This window comes from Polypterus senegalus, chromosome 10 (assembly GCF_016835505.1).
Source record: "Polypterus senegalus isolate Bchr_013 chromosome 10, ASM1683550v1, whole genome shotgun sequence".
Classification (NCBI taxonomy): domain Eukaryota; kingdom Metazoa; phylum Chordata; class Cladistia; order Polypteriformes; family Polypteridae; genus Polypterus; species Polypterus senegalus.
In genome coordinates, this window is record NC_053163.1 from 47,207,761 (window position 1) to 47,224,966 (window position 17,206).

Below are 17,206 nucleotides of genomic sequence, written 5' to 3' on the forward strand. Positions count from 1 at the left end.
AAAATTCAGTTTTATTCTTGGATTCTTGTTGATGTGAATGTCTGTGTGCAAGGAAAAGTAACATCCACCATAGACACTGCGGTGAGTTTGTTCAGCAAGACACCAAGAAGAAATGATTGAGCAGCAATTATGTGTCTGCTTTTATCCCTTCAGCGCTATCTTTTACAAGTGCCATAAATTTTCACCGGCTGTTGCGGACTCAAATCAATTGTACATTATATAATGTATTATATACTGTAATAGTAACAGTAATAGCAGCTCAGTACTCAAAACAGTAAATGCGAATAGGACCCAGAATCAGTCCCACAACATCTTGATTATGAGGCAGCAATCGTTACCTCTGAACCAGCTAAGCAGACACGTCTACTTCGTAATGGATAGTTGGGCTTTAGTTTTTACACATTGCCAGTGACATGCAAATTGAACAATTTGTTTTTCTTCAGTTATATTCGTGAACTAGCAAAATACAGCGCTTCGCAGCGGCAAAATACTGCCTTAAAATTTTTAAGAAAAAAAGTAAACATTTTTAAACTGAGGGAAAATACACAAAAAATTATTTGTTATTGTTTGTTGTATACCACGTTGTCAGTTCGGCCCTCCGGTTGTAATATGACCAAGCTGTGCACTGAGCTTACTCTTGAGCATGCAACATACAATTGGCCATGTGAAAAGCAATCCTCTGTCAAATCAATGCCAACCTTTTGTAGGGTTTGTCCCTGAGACTTATTAATTGTCATTGTGAAGCAGAGCCTTACTGGAAATTGAAGGCGTTTGAATGGAAATGGGAGATTAGATGGTATAACGGGGATGCGAGGAATAAAAACTGTCTCACCTGAGCCACTGCCAGTAAAAGTAGTTGCCTTAATTAGGTTGTTTTGCAGACATGTGACCTGAATTCTCGTGCCGTTACAAAGTTTCGGTGGCTGTAAGTTTCTCAGTATCATTATTGGTGCCCCAACCTTCAAAATTAGATTATACTCAAGAGTGCCTGGAGGATTTAGTGTTGAGAAACTCTACCTGATAGTGTACCGCCTTTTCCACTTCTACAACTGAATCAACAGACTAATATGTTTTCGGTTGTGAAGGTAGTTCTTGAAGTAAAATGTGGTTTATATTCGTAGTCATATCATTTTTTGGTGTGAGGATAGCTCTCTCTCTCAACCATGACACGTCGTTTTGGTGGAGATTTCGTAGATTGGGATAAACATTTTGAAGAAGGCTTTGTAAGGTATTCACGATGAGACAGAGATTTGTAGGAATATTTATTTTATGATTTTCTTGTATGAAGGTGCCATCACCTATACTCATCAGAAGAGCAGAGAACTCCCTGGCTTTTTTGTCGCCTTTCAAATGAATCTCTCATGTTTATTCTTAAAGTAACAACATTGATTTGTGGCCATTGGTATGAAGACTTCAGAGATGCTTTAACTTCATCAGCTCGTGTTCCTCTGGGCCCGACTGGTAGGGTTTGGCGGAAGTCTCCAGCCAACAACACTGTCAAGCCTCCCATAAATTTGTTGGTGTTTCAGATGTTCTGGAGGGTCCTGTCTAAAGCCTCAACACCTCCCTTGTGTGCCATAGTGCATTCATCCCAGACAATAAGCTGACAATGTCACAGCACTTCAGCCATGTTGCTCTGCTTTGATATGTTTTCAGTATGGTTGAATTTCAGAGGCAGCTTGAAAGCTGAATAAGCAGTTCTGCCACCCTCAAGAAGAGTTGCAGCAATGCCAGAAGAAGTCACAGCTATGGCAATGTTACGTTTTGCTCGGATTTTCGCAAGGAGTAGGTTTATTAGGAATGTCTTACCAGTTCCTCCTGGAGCATCAAGGAAAAACACCATGCCAGTGGCCGAGACAATGCTGCTCATGACATGCTCATAAACTGACTTTTGGTCACTATTTAGCAACAGCTTGTTATTTGTGACTATATTGGCCAATTACGAGGTGTTGTAAGATGTCTCTTTCAAGTACTTGGGATTTGACGTAAATTGTGCCAGTTTTCGGAAAGGTGAAGGCAAACTGTAATGATGAAGAGATTGATCTCCAATAGCAATTACGTAGTTTTCAAGCAACTGTAGAAACTTGTCATAGATCAAATGTAACCACTGGTCTGTTCGTATATAATCTCTTTCAGTCTGTTTCCTAGCATCTTCTGCTATGCTGTGTTTATGTTTTTCCCATAGGTTTAAGGGGTTTTCCATTTGGCAACACCAGCATGACAGCAAACAGTTCTCCTAATGCTCCTAATGAGACGACGGAGGGTGTCTTGTGGCATTTCCTCCCAGATCTGTATGAGGGCATCCCTGAGCTGTTGTACAGTCTGAGGAGCAACCTGGCGGCGCCTAATGGACCGAAACATAATGTCCCACAGATGTTCTATTGGGTTTAAGTCAGGGGATCGTGAAGGCCATTCAATTGTTTCAATTCCTTCATCCTCCAGGTACTGCCTGCATACTCTTGCCACATGAGACCGGGCATTGTCATGCATTAGGAGGAAACCAGGACCTACTGCACCAGCGTAGGGTCTGACAATGGGTTCAAGGATTTCATCTCAATACCTTATGGCAGTCAGAGCACCATTTCCTATGCAGTAGATGTCTGTGCGTCCCTCCATGGATATGCCTCCCCAGACCATCACTGACCCACCACCAAACCTGTCATGTTGAACGACGTTGCAGGCAGCATATCGTTCTCCTTGTCTTCTCCAGACTCTTTCACGTCTATCACAGCTGCTCAGGGTGAACCTGCTCTCGTCTGTAAAAAGTACAGGGCGCCAGTGGCGGACTTGCCAATTCTGGTGTTCTTGAGCAAATGCCAGTCGAGCTCCACGGTGCTGGGCAGTGAGCACAGGGCCCACTACAGGACGTTGGGCCCTCAGGCCATCTTCATGAAGTCTGTTCCTGATTGTTTGGGTAGAGACATTTACACCAGTGGCCCTCTGTAGGGCACGAGCAGTGCTCAGCCTGTTCCGCCTTGCACAAAGGAGCAGGTATCAGTCCTGCTGATGGGTTGAGGACCTTCTACGGCCCTGTCCAGCTCTCCGAAAATAACAGCCAGTCTCCTGAAATCTCCTCCATGTTCTGGAGATTGGGCTGGGAGACACATTAAACCTTCTTGCTGCAGCACGTGTGGATGTGCCATCCTGGAGAAGTTGAACAACCTGTGCAACTTCTGTAGGGTTAAGGAATCGCCTCATACAGCCAGTAGAGATAATTACTCAAGCCAAAACTAGCACGAGTGGAAAACCAGCCAAAAAAGATCAAGAGGGAGAAACTTGAAATGACCTCCACATGTAAAACCAGTCCTGTTTTGAGGGTTTTCTAATTGTTGCCACTTTAGTGCACCTGTCGTTAAGTCCATGAACACCAATACAGCTGAAAGTGATTAACAATGACCTCAGCTGCTTAACCAACCAGAAAGTTATCAGACAGGTTTAACTGATTTCATGCCAGGCCCAATAAAAAAGTGTTCCTTTAATTTTTGTGAGCAGTATACTTACAGATGTATTTGATCGATTTTACTGAATTGCAAAATTTGACATTGATGTGAGCATTGAAGAAGCGGGATAGCACCAGGACCACCCATCTGTTGTCGATATCTACTCCTTTGATTGTATGACCTCCATCAGCAGGTGCATGCCGGCGGTACTGAGGGTAACCATCTTCTCCGGTCTGAGTTTCTGAGATGAACGGACGCGGGTACTTCTTACTGCCTATTCTGTTGATCATGCAGGGTGAGTTGATATTATGAGGTCCACATGGGCCGTGAATCATGGTGGATTTTACTATTTTGTGGAGGGCAGGGTCAGTCTGTGGATCAGGAATTTCCACTGACTTGATCATGACAGCTGGTTTAATCCTATCCTTTAGCCACAACAGAATGTGTGCATGGGGAATACCTCGATTTTGCCACTCTATGGTGTACATTAAGCAATTTGTACAGCCGAAAATGTTACTCTTCGTGAGCAAGTCTATCATTTTGCGAATCTTGAGATGAAATACATGACTGATAAGGTCATGGTGATCGTGAGGTTTTTGATGTGGAAGAAGAACTTCAGTGATGTCAGTCCATTTAGGATTGCAAGTAAATGTGATGAATAAGTCAGGGCGGCCATAATGATGTACGTATGTCATTGCGTCTTGTGTACGCTCGTGCATATTGCAAGGTCCTCCAGTGAAGGACGATGGTAATATCACAGCTTGACCAAGTTCTATTAAATTAGGGTTGTTTTTGTCAATAGTATCTTTTAAGTGAACGTAATTTTCAGCTCGTAGTTTTTTCTGATTTAGTCTGATATAATTTAGTTTTTCGGGTTAAATTTTTGTGTACATATCAACTAAAAACTGATTTGATAAAGTTCAGAAGAAAAGGATAGTATTATCATGATGTTGTCTGATCATAAGCCAGTATGAATAGAAGTTTGCTGCAGAGGGTTTTCTTCATAGGTAACTTACTAGCAGCATGAACTTGAGGTATAGACACAGAATAGCCGTCTTTACCATAGCAGAACATGAGGGGATATTGAAGTGCATCATAGGATCTGTGGGTTTCCTTAATGCGTTGCACTTTATTGTCTCTGGTTTTCAAGACAATATCCCTATTGTTGAACATTTGCCCAACAATGAAAACACCAACTTGACAAACTCTGGGTTTATTAAATCTGCCTTTGTGTGCATGTAAGGGTTTTTTGTCGGCATGAATGACAACTTTGAAGTCTTTGTCTTCATCTGAAATACTGTCCATTGCGGAGTGGAAGTCCTGGATGTAAGTGTTACAATCATGAAGCATTTTTTGTAATTGCTTTACCAGTGGTATTTTAACTCCAGAAACATTAGCGCAGCGCATTTGTGCTTCCTTTTCATCGTCCCCGACGAAATAAATTTCCAAAAATTTGTGTTCCTCAGTCAGCATATGGTAAAAGACTGCCAATCAAGTGATACACTTGTCCCTGAACTTTAAATTAAGGCATAAAATTTCCCTCAACGATTTGGTTAGCACCAAATGACGTCATTTGAAATGCACTGTTGTACTTTCGAATGTTGTTCAAGAAATGCTCACTTTGAGGATGTTTGCCTTTTAACAGGCCCTTAAGAAGGTCAGGAAGCTTACGTAAAGGACTGAGGGAGACTTTACCACCGTTACAGCACAAACCAGGAGACTCGCATTTCCACTTATGAGCTTGACAATAGTCACAGTTAACATCCATGGATCCAATGTGTACTGTTTTGTCAGATTCATAATGTATGTTTGGGCTGTATGCAAAACCACATTCAGCTTTTTGAGTCAAACCTGTTGTTTTCGTATGAGCCACTTTTCATTATTGGGATCGTACCTAGAAACAGAAGCTCTATTAACTTGTGGATTTGCCTCCGAGTATTTAGCGACAGCTTCTCTATGAACTTGTGGATTTCCCTGCGAGTATTTAGCGACAGCGTCTCTATGAACTTGTGGATTTCCTTGCGAGTATTTAGCGACAGCGTCTCTATGAATTTGTGGATTCGCTTGGGAGTATTTAGTGATAGCGTCTTTATGAACTTGTGGATTTGCTTGCGAGTATTTAGCGACAGCGTCTCTATGAACTTGTGGATTTGGTTGCAAGTATTTAGCGACAGCGTCTCTATAAACTTCTGGATTTGCTTGCGAGTATTTAGCGACAGCATCTCTATAAACTTGTGGATTTTTTGTGAGTACTTGGCGGCAGCTGCACAAAGTTGTTTCCGTCTAGCTGCATCAGAAAATGTACCACGACGTCTGACATGCCTCCTTTTTACTGTTTTCTCACAGCTTAGATTGCTGCTGTCATAATCGGTTTGAGTTGGACTTGTGTTGAAGTGACATTCGGCATCTGTCAAGCGATTTAAGCATACAACCGGCTTCATCGATAACCACTACTCAAATCGTCACCAGTGAATCTAAGATGTTAAGGAGGCATTGACGGTTCTCCAAAGGTGTAAAATATTTGGCCATTTCAGTACTCTTGAAAGCGACAACCAAACAATTCAGCGGCAGCCGTCAACTCACATGCAGAACCATAGGTGAAGTGCTTAAGCATTTCAGTCTTATAGTGCTCCTGTGTAATATAGTTATCTCCTGTACTGTCATCAGTCCACACCTTGAACCTGTCCCAGTCATTCAACACATAAGACACAATGTCCCTCCGGATATCAAAAGTGAACCTGATATGACCGTGCAATATGTAACACAGAGAGTGGAAAAGGCAGGCGCCATCTCCGGGCATGGAAACCACTCGGTAAGTGATAGTTCTTTGATCGATGGTGATCACATCGATAGACATGTTAATGGGGGTACGGTTGGAACAATAAAGGAAATAGGTACCTGAACAGTAAACTAAGTCTAAAATACCTACACAATAACTATAATAATCGTAATAAACAAACAATAAAACATCGGAGAAGCCCTGGATTAAATAAAAAGGCTGCTTCCGTGGCGAACCAAGGAAAGGAATGAAGAGACCACAGCGAAGGACGGCCTTATATGGGCAGGCAGTCAATTACGTGGGAGGCGTGGGGATGGAGGTTTCAATATAGGCAGGCAGGCAGCCAAAGAAGGGAATCAAGAGACCGGAGCGACGGACGGCCTTATATGGGCAGGCAGTCAGCCAAAGAAGGGAATCAAGAAATAACTATAATCGTAATAAACGTACAATAAAACAGCGGAGAAGCCACGGATTAAATAAAGGAAATGAGTGCCTGAACAGTAAACTAAGTCTAAAATACCTAAACGATAACTATAACAATCATAATAAATGAACAATAAAACAGCGGAGAACCCGTGGATTAAATAAAAAGGCTGCTTTCTTATTGAACTAAGGAAAGGAATGAAGACAACATAGCGAAGGATGGCCTTATATGGCATTCATTTATAAAACAGCAGAGAAACCGTGGAAAGGATGCTTCCTTGGCGAAGCAAGGAAAGGAATGAAGACACCACAGTGAAGGACGGCCTTATATGGGCAGGCAGTCAACTACGTGGGAGGCGTGCCGATGAGGTACGCAACTCTGCCTCACACGGCGACTGAGGTGCAGGCTATGGCCATATATATGCATGTAAGTAGGTTCCAGTTATGACCGTTACGCGTAGAATTTCGAAATGAAACCTGCCTAACTTTAGTAAAGTAAGCTGTAAGGAACGAGCCTACCAAATTTCAGCGTTCTACCTACACGGTAGGTTGGAGAATTAGTGATGAGTCAGTGAGTCAGTGAAGGAGGGCTTTGCCTTTTATTAGTATAGATAAAAGTGCACTTGTTTTGTTATACCTTTTGCGAAAGTGTTTATTTGATATTTGGACTTCAGTCTTCACACAGTATATACTGTACTTCACATCAACATTTTGTCAGTTATTACTATAACATGAAAAAGGTTTCTGTTTTAGTAATGTGTTCAACATTTCTTATCTTGCATTTTCTGTCATCTTACATTTACACAGATCATTGTATTTCAAATAACAATATATTGTTTGCCCTATACAATTCCAGACACCTCACTCCCAGCTGTGAGAATTTTAGATCTGACTTGCTGCTTCTGCTGACTGACACATTTGCAAAACAAAGATGCTGCTGATGAGGTGTGAGGTAATTTAAGGTGGCCCTGCATTAGAAATATTTTCATTGGCTTCAGGGATTCTAGAGTTAAAGAAAGGAGAACCAGAAATAACTATTACAGGGATATTTTTGCTTTATGTTATCAGGCCTCTGCAGTTTTATTTGACACTTTCATTGTATATTAGGTTATAAAGCTGCAGGGTCAGCAGGGACAACTTGCAGTAGCCACAGGAAATGATCCAAGGAGTGTTCTAGGCTAGTTCTGACATTCTGAATGGTTCAGGGCAAGAACTCACTTGATGCAATAACTGAGAACAGTGTGGTTATAGAAAATAGTACAAGAAATAGAACTGAATATTTATTTAGAAGTGTGAAGAGTCTTTATTTTATTGAAATTGTACATTATTTCACTTTTCTGTATGACACCCCATTGTGCTTTTATTTTGTGTTTAATAAATCACTCTTTTCTTTACACCTGGACACTATGAAAATTCACCACTGCTAGCTTGGAATCATAATGCAAGTTAAAACAATGGAAGAATGTAAATTATCAGTCCAATCAAAAGCATTACTGTCATATATCTCTCCTCTTTGTGAACCGACCTAAACACATATATAGATATAGAGAGAAGGGGTGCCCAATGTGTTGATTGCGATCGACCGGTAGATCGCAAAGGTAGTGCAGGTAGATTGCATTGCATTCAAAAAAAATGTTTTTTTAAACGTTAGTCTATCATATATCCTCCCTATGGCGTTTGTCACTTGATTGGCATACAGGGTGGCCAGTCTGAGGTCTCTTTTCTTCTAACACACTGGTCATCCCGCACGCACAACGAAACGCACGAGCTACTGCAAAACTCCGGCTATCCAAGTGATCTAGTTAGCCTTACAATTTATTTCAACTAAAGAAGGGATTTAAAAAAAATGTTTGGGGAGGATATGGGCTGGATGTGGAATTGATACACAATGTCACAAACGAAGTGCGTTTATCTGATCTGCCAATCTATCATTGCTATTCCAAAGAAGGAAAATGTGGAAAGGCACTTTCGAACTGTTCATAAAAACTACAAAACTGACTTCTTTCCGAAAAGCAATCTGAGAAAGAGAAAGGAGCAGTAACTAAAATCGCAGTTAATCGGACAGCTGTCATTTTTCACTCGGCTGAATTTAAAAGCAAAGGCAGACACACCGAAGCATCGTTCCGGGTGAGTCACTCGATCATTAAGCATAAGAAGTGTGCTACCTCCTTGACTGCATTATTCGGCTCTACTTATTTATGCGAGTCAGCCTTTTCCCACATGAAGATTATTAAATCCAAATACTGCAGTGACCATAAATGTATTAAATTGTTATTGTGCCATAAAGGTTATTCAGTTATGCAAGGTACGACAACATATATAGTATGTATAAAGTATATATATATAGCATTTTTAAAGTAGGTAGATCATTTCGACCTGGTCATTTTAAAAGTAGCTCGCAAGCCGAAAAATTGTGGGCACCCCTGACAAAATTCAATAGATGGATGGTGAACTAGGGAATATTCTTAATATTTCTGTCCACATGTGAAAAAGTCATTAACCCCACAGCAGTTACAGGGTCTGTAAAAGAGGTACTTATTGATTTCAAAGTTACGGAGAAAGAAGTGCTACTTTGATTAAAATGGCTGAAATCCAACAAACTACCAGGAACAGATAAGTCACAGACTATAGTACATAAGCCCTTGACAAATATTTTTCACTGGGGAAATGCCTAAAGATTGGCAGCTAGCAAATGATTTTCTATTGTATAAAAAATGTGATTGAACTGATTCATGTAATTTTAGGCCAGTAATCCTTAACATGCATCTTGAGTTAATTGGTGGAAGAAAACAATAATGAAAAGACTGCGTAACCTGATAAGAACCGGTATATTAGTAAAAAGTCAGACGGGTTTAGATGAAAGCATACTGTCTTCACTAATATGTTGAAATTCTATGAGGAATCAACAAAAAATAGGATTAGAAAGTTGCATATGATATTATTTATCTTGATTTTCAGATGGCTTTTAATATGGCACCACATGTGAGGTTAAGTATCTCACAAAAAGAAGTGGAAATTCAAGGTGCAGAGAAAAGATGGGTGCAGAACTAGCTTAAGCATCAGAAACAAAAGGATTAGGCTGAGATTAGTCTAAGTAATGTTAAAACTAGTGTCCTTCAGGGTTCAGTTCTAGGGCTGTTGCTCTTTTTAATACATGAATGTACATGAATAATCTTCGTATTAATATTAATAAAAAGTACATTTAGTTAGCAGGTGATACTAAACTACTGCAGGTGGAAAGGCAGATGATGTAGAGTCAACTGAATCATTACGGACAAACTCTGACAGAATACAAGCTTGGGAAGATCTATGGCAGATGGAATATAATGAAAATAAATGTAATAAATGTATTTGTCAGCTCTATAATGCAAATCATTTTTAACATAACTGTGATATATATATGCTGCAAGTGAAAATATTAAATCTGAATTTACAATGGGACGGTAAAATCTTGAAAGTACATCTTATGAGAAGGAGCTATGAGTCATATTGAACTCATTAATATCTTTTTTTTTTTTTTTTAATTAATTTTATTAGAATCCATACAAAGCAATCAAGTTTTTACAAAAAAAAAATTAGTTAAGAACAGATCGATCCCCACCCTGAGAGAGAGAGCAAGCCAAGCGTAAAATTTAAGGCTTGTAAACATACCTAAATTAATAAATTCTCTGTGCTTTATGAACTTATTTTAAAATATTACTGATTAGATTCTGCCATGTTTTGAAAAAAGTCTGTACAGATCCTCTAACTGAGTATTTGATTTTTCCAATTTCAAATAATATAACACATCAGTTTCCCACTGACTTAAAGAGGAGAGTTTGGGTTCTTCCAGTTTATCAGAATAAGTCTGCGTGCCAAAAGTGTAGTGAATGCAATCACAATTTGTTTGTCTTTCTCCACTTTAAGCCCTCTGGAAGAACCCCAAACACAGCTGTTAATAGGTTAGGAGGGATTGTAAGTCCAAGGCTGTCTGAGAGGTAATTAAAAATTTTTGTCCAGAATAATGTTAATTTGGTGCAGGCCCAGAACATGTGACCCAGTGAGGCTGGAACTTGGTTGCAACGTTCGCAGGTTGGATTATGCCCTGGAAACATTTTGGAGAATTTTAGTCGAGACAGATGTGCTCGATATATAATTTTGAGTTGTATAATTGTATGCTTTGCATATGGAGCTTCGAGTGAATTCTCTGCATTGCTACTTTCCACTCCTTTTCTGATATATTAATTGAGAGATCTTTTCCCAGTGTCCTCTTGGATCTTTGAAAGGAGGGATTGTAAAATGATTTTATATATTGTAGAGATGGAGTCTAAGTCCTTGAGATTGAGCAATATTTTTCCAGCATGGATGAGGGTGCAAGATGAGGAAAATCTGGAAGGTTCTGTTTAACAAAGTTCCTGATTTGAAGATAGTGAAAGAAATGTGTAGCTGGAATGTTAAATTTGGAATGTAATTGTTCATAGGATGCAAAGACGTTGTCTATATAAAGATCTCTAAGCAAGTTAATTCCAAATTTTTCCAGATATTAAAACTGCATATGTTTGTGAAGGTTGAAAGAGGTGGTTCTCTTGCAGAGGTGCCACAGATAGAAGCTTCTCCGTCTTAAAATGCTTTCTACATTGGTTCCAGATTCTAAGTGAGTGGAGCACAATTGGGTTATTAGTGTATTGCCGATAACGTGTGTTTATTGGAGCACAGAGCAAGGAATACAAAGAAGTACTGCAGGATTTTACTTCTATTGCGGTCCAAGCCTGTGCATGTTCTTCTATTTGTGTCCAGGTTCTTATCGCCTGTATATTTGCTGCCCAGTAATAAAACTGGAAGTTAGGTAGAGCCATGCCGCCTTCTGCCTTTTGTCTTTGTAGGGTCGCTCTTTTGATGCGTGGATGTTTTGAATTCCAAATAAATGAGGTTATTGTTGAATCTAATTGCTTAAAGAATGATTTATTAATGTATATTGGATGTTTTGAAATAAAAAGGAGCTTAGGAAGAATATTCATCTTAACAGTGTTAATTCTTCCAGCTAGTCTGAGATGAAGGGTTGACCATCTATGCAAGTCTTGTTTAATTTTTTCCATGCAGACGAAATTTTGTTGATAAAGAGCTTTATGTTTACTTGTGATGTTTACCCGAGGTATTTAAACTGTTCTGCAATAATAAAAGGTAGGGTGTCTAATCTAATATTATATGCTTGAGAATTCACTGGAAAGAGTACACTTTTATTCAGATTAATTCTGAGACCAGAGATCTTTTGAAATTCTGTGAGTGCTGCTAAGACTACAGGCACAGAATTTTCTGGGTCGATATATACAGTACCATATCATCTGCATATAATGAGATTTTCTGTTCCAGTCCTTCTCTGCTAATCCCCTTTATCTGATCAGTATTTCGACAATGTATTGCCAGTGGTTCAATGGCAGCGGTGACAAGGGCATCCTTGTCTAGTGCCACGTTCTAGTTTAAAGTAGTCTGAGCAAATGTTGTTGATGCAAACTGAAGCTTCTGGGTTAGTATACAGTAATTTAATCCATGCACAAATGTTGGGCCAAACCCAAACTTCTCCAATGTAGTAAAAAGGTATTTCCATTCAATCATGTCGAATGCTTTTCTGCATCCAATGATAATAATATTTCTGGGGTGTTTGATTTAGTTGGTGAGTATATTACATTAAACAGGCGTCGAAGATTTGAAGATAAGTGTCGGCCCCTAATAAATCCAGTTTGGTCTTGTGATATTACGAGGGAGCACTTTCTCCATCCTTCTGCTATGATTTTAGAGAGTATTTTAACGTCGTTATTCAGAAGTGAAATTGGTCTGTATGATGCACATTGTAATAAGTCCTTATTTTGTTTTGGAAAACAGTGATTAGTGCTTGGCGAAAGGTTTGAGGAAGAGGTTGGTTATCTCTGGCTTTTGTAAATGTTGCTAATAGGAGCGGGAATTTCTTGTAAAATTCTGCAGGGTAGACATCAGGGCCTGCTGCTTTCCCACCTTGGAGTGACTTTATAGCATCTAGTAATTCTGATAATGCCAGAGGTTTATCAAGTTCCTCCACACTAAAAGCGTCTATTTGTGGTATCTGTAATGTATCCAGAAATGCATTAGATTGTGTATTGTCTTCTTTAAACTCAGTAGTATATAGGGATTTATAGTAGTCTCTGAAAGTGTGCATTATATTTTTGTGTTTGATGATTTTATCTCCGTTCGTGTTAGTGATTACGAGATTGCATTGCACTTCTTGCTTGTGAATTTGTTGAGCTAAAAGCTTATTAGCTTTCTCTCCATGTTCATAATAATGATGTCTGGATTTGTAAATTAGTTGTTCAGTTTCTTTAGTTGTCAAGAGGTTTAATTCTGAATGTAGAGCCTGCCTCCTCCTATGTAGAGTCTCGCTTGGTAGTCTGGCATGTTCTTCATCTATTTTAGTAATTTCGCTTTTTATCTCTGCTACTTTCTTGGCTTCGGATTTATTTCTGTGGGAAAGATATGAGATAATCTGTCCTCTTAAGAAGGCCTTAAGAGTTTCCCCAGAGTATTCCTGCAGAGATCTCAGGGATGTATTTGTCTCTAGAAAGAATTTGATTTGTTTGGATATAAATTCAGTACAATTCTCGTCAGCTAATAGAAGCGGGTTGAGGCCATCTGCGGGTGAGTGTATGGGGCTTAGTAATTTTAGCTCCAAGATCATAGGTGCATGGTCAGAAATAACAATAGCATCGTATTTACAAGATTTAATCTTAGGCAAGAAGTTATTGTCTATAAAGAAGTAATCAATCCTTGAGTAGCAATGATGTACTGGTGAGTAGAAAGAATATGTTCTTGAATTTGGGTTTAAAAACCTCCAGGGATCTGATAAGTTGTGATCAGTTATAAACTTTGTAATTATCTTTGGTGTTAGATGCGTTCCCCTGTGGAGGAAGTCCTATCTAAAAGTGGATTTAGAACACAATTAAAGTCCCCAGCCATTATAACTTTATGAGTGTTCAGATTGGGAATGGATGCAAATAAATTTTGTATAAATTCCTTATCATCAACATTAGGTGCATAAACATTTATCAAAATCATTTTACAGTTAGATAAGTCTCCCATGACCATTACATATCTCCCTTCAGGATCCAATACTACATCTGATGCTACAAATGGTACTGTTCTATGTATGAGAATTCCCACACCTCTAGTTTTCTTCGTAAAACTAGAATGGAACATTTGGCCAGTCCAGTCTTTTGCAGCGGAACTGATCCTTGCTTAGTAAGTGGGTTTCCTGTAAAAATACTATTTTAGCATTTAGACCTGTTAGGTGAGAAGTACTTTCTTTCTCTTTAATTCGTGATTCAGGCCTTTAACATTCCAGCTTACGAGTTAACTGTCCCATCATGGAGACACTGATTCTGAGTTTTTGATGTCATTTTATAGTCTTAACTGGAAGTGAGACAGTTTAGGTCTTAATTTCCTATTTCCCCAGAGTTGTTGCCATGCAGCTTATTATTACGTTGGTAGTTATAATTATAAAGATTAATAGAGATAGATTAGGTATAGATCAAGCCTGCTCTCTTTCTCTCCCCCCTCCCTTTTTGCCTCCCCAAGTGAGGCTAAAACCCACTTCACACAGTCCCAGTCCTCTGACATACCCAGAGACAGAGCACGTCCAAAGCAAAACAAGCCCCATGCAGCGGCTTTAGGGTTAAAAGATAGAGATATCTATTACCAATATAGTCTTTAAAAAAAAAAAAAAAAAGAATTTTGCACTTAAAATATATATATAGTCTTCAGCAATTTTAGTGCATTAAGATGATACACCCAGATAATAAACCCGGGTGATGGTGTTAAAGATGTGTCCAGAATAAGCATAACAAGTCTTAATGCAGTAATAGCAATAACAATAAACCAAGGGTATGATATTGAACAGTCTCGTTTAGGGTAGAGATGAAATAATTAGAAAAAAAGAAAAGAAAAGTAATTAAGCACAATAAAACATAAACAGATAGCCCTAGTAATACTAAGTAATAATGAGAATATATGCTGATAAAACCCGTATTTTAAAACGAATAGATCAGACAGTAGATTATTAATCCTTGCTTTATCATTAACCGCCATGACTCACTATTATGTATCAGAATAGTCCCGGGATCAGCTTTCTTAATTCCTTTTCTGCTTCTTCCTTGCTAGCAACGACATAGAATTGACCCTGCCATTCCACTTTCAGTTTTGCCGGATACAAGAGGCTGTATTTGACGCTGGCTTGCCGTAACCGCTGTTTAATGTTGTAGAAGGCTGCGCGTTTAGTAGCTGTTGCTGGAGAGAAGTCAGGAAGATACGAATGTGGTTATTTTCATATATAATATCTTCCTTGTTTCTGAGGAGTGCCATCACCTCTAGCTTAAATGATAATCGTTCAAAACGAACTATAAAAGATCTTGGTCTGGGTCTAACGGTGTTTGATCGCGTCGCGATAAGCGCTGCTATCTCAGATTCTGCTTTAAAGTCGCCCCCGATTATTTTAGAAAAAGGTTCAGCTGCGAATTTCACCGGGTTTGAACTTTCTCGATTCTCAGGCAGACCTTCAATTCTGACATTATACCTTCTACTACCATCTTCCAAAACAGCTAGTCTGTCTCCGAGTTTTTGCATTCGGAGCTTAGATTTTCTGTTTTTTCTTCAGCACTGGTAGCTAAATTTTCGGCTAATTCAATCCTAGTCGTAAATGTCTCCTTGAGATCCTCTAATTGATCAGTAAGCTTTTCAATTTTACCCAGCATCAGTCGCATCTTCACTTGGATTTCTTGTCGCAGCCTTTCATTTGCCTGTTGGAGCATCAGCCGCTGCGTTTCATTTGCTTGTTGCAACTCCTGCCGCTGCGTTTCATTTGCTGTTTCAGTCTCTCATGTGCCTTTGTCCTTGCTTTCTCATTTGCCTTCTCGGTTTTCTTTATATCTTGTATGAACTCAGCAAACATCACCTGCAGTGTAGACATTTCAATTGTGCTTTCTTGTACCGTAGGTGAAGCGTCAAGCTCTACTGTAGCCGGTGTCCCTGCTATTCCCCGCTCGCATGGAGTAATTGAGATCGCGGACTGTAAGGCCTTTTCCAGTTTCAGGTGTTCTCCGATCGGCGAGCTATCGAGATCTGCACTCACGATTGTACATTCGCTCCCCTTTTCACTCTCAGCCGGCGACAATGTAGCGGACCTTGGTCCTGAAGAGTCTGTACTTTCACCCAGCTGCTCCAGGTCTCTCTCTGATAGGCCGTATCTTGAGCTAGGGCTTGCTGATCTTAGCTTGGATTGAATAGATACCGGATATCTCAGGATAATAAGCAAATAATATGAAAACAACACCGCTGCTAACGGAGCTTCACTTCAGACGTGCATCTCTCGCATCGGACGAGACCAAAAATGAACTCATTAATATCTAAATCCATGCAGTGTACAGAGGTGATTAAGAAGGCTAATATGATGTTAAGTCATTTAGCCGAATATTTGGAACACATGTCAAGAGAGGTGTGAAGGATGGCCGGCCATTTATCCCGGACAATACCCCCAAGCCGCAAGGTGGAACCCTACTTGCAGCATGGAGGTCCCCAGAAAACCAGCAGTGCATCAAGGACAATGGAGTTTTTATGCAAAGCCCTGCTGGATGCTTTGGGGGCCACAGGAGGGAGCTGCAGGGAGGACCGAGGGCTTCTTTGTGCCCTGTGACCCGGAGGTTCGTCATAGGAAGAACGACAGACTTCCGGGTTGAAGAAAAGGACTATTTACCCTGACCCGGAAGGAATAAGGACTTGTGGACTGTTGGGCAGAAACACCTCCGGGTCAGGGAGTATAAAAGGACTATGGGAACTCCCAGACAATGAGCTGAGCTGGGTGGAAGGGTGGCAGCGCGTCTGGGAGCTGGAGGATTGTGTATTAGTAGTTTATTGGTATTTATATGAGTATTGTGGTGGAGAGTATGCTTTGTGCACTGTGGAAGAAAAATAAAGTCAACATTTGGACTTTTACCTGGTGTCTGGAGTTGTGGACAGGGGTTCAAGGGAGCGAGAGCGCTATCGTTCACAGTTGGCGTAGCCGGCAGGATACTCTAGCGTCATTTGCAGAGGACCTGAAACAAAAATTTCTTTGAGAAACGAACCCTGAACAGACGACGGAGTCAGGAATCGTCACAGCATCGCCTGAACCCGAAAACTCCGAGTCCAAAATGGGGAAGAAGAAGGGCAAGCAAAGCAATATCGCCAGCGGAAGTGACCTGTGTGTAATGGCCGACGCTCGGGAGGAGTTAAGGAGCGGCCTTTCAAGTCCGGAGAAACCTCCAGGATTCAACGAATGCTCTGAGGTACGTGCTGGGAACGATATGGAAAATTCTTTTATTATTACTCACTTTGTCCCATGCATGTACCTCGGAGAAGATCACCTGGAGACTCCGCAGGGAAAAGAAGACTGCCCTGGAGACAACGGCCCGCTCCTGTCGGAACCTGAGCACAGGGGAAAGAATTCCGCATGATGGCAGCCGACGAGGCACACGGTAGCAAACCCGGTGCATTCTAGGAAGGAGGAGCTCCGCGTCCCGCTGTTTGT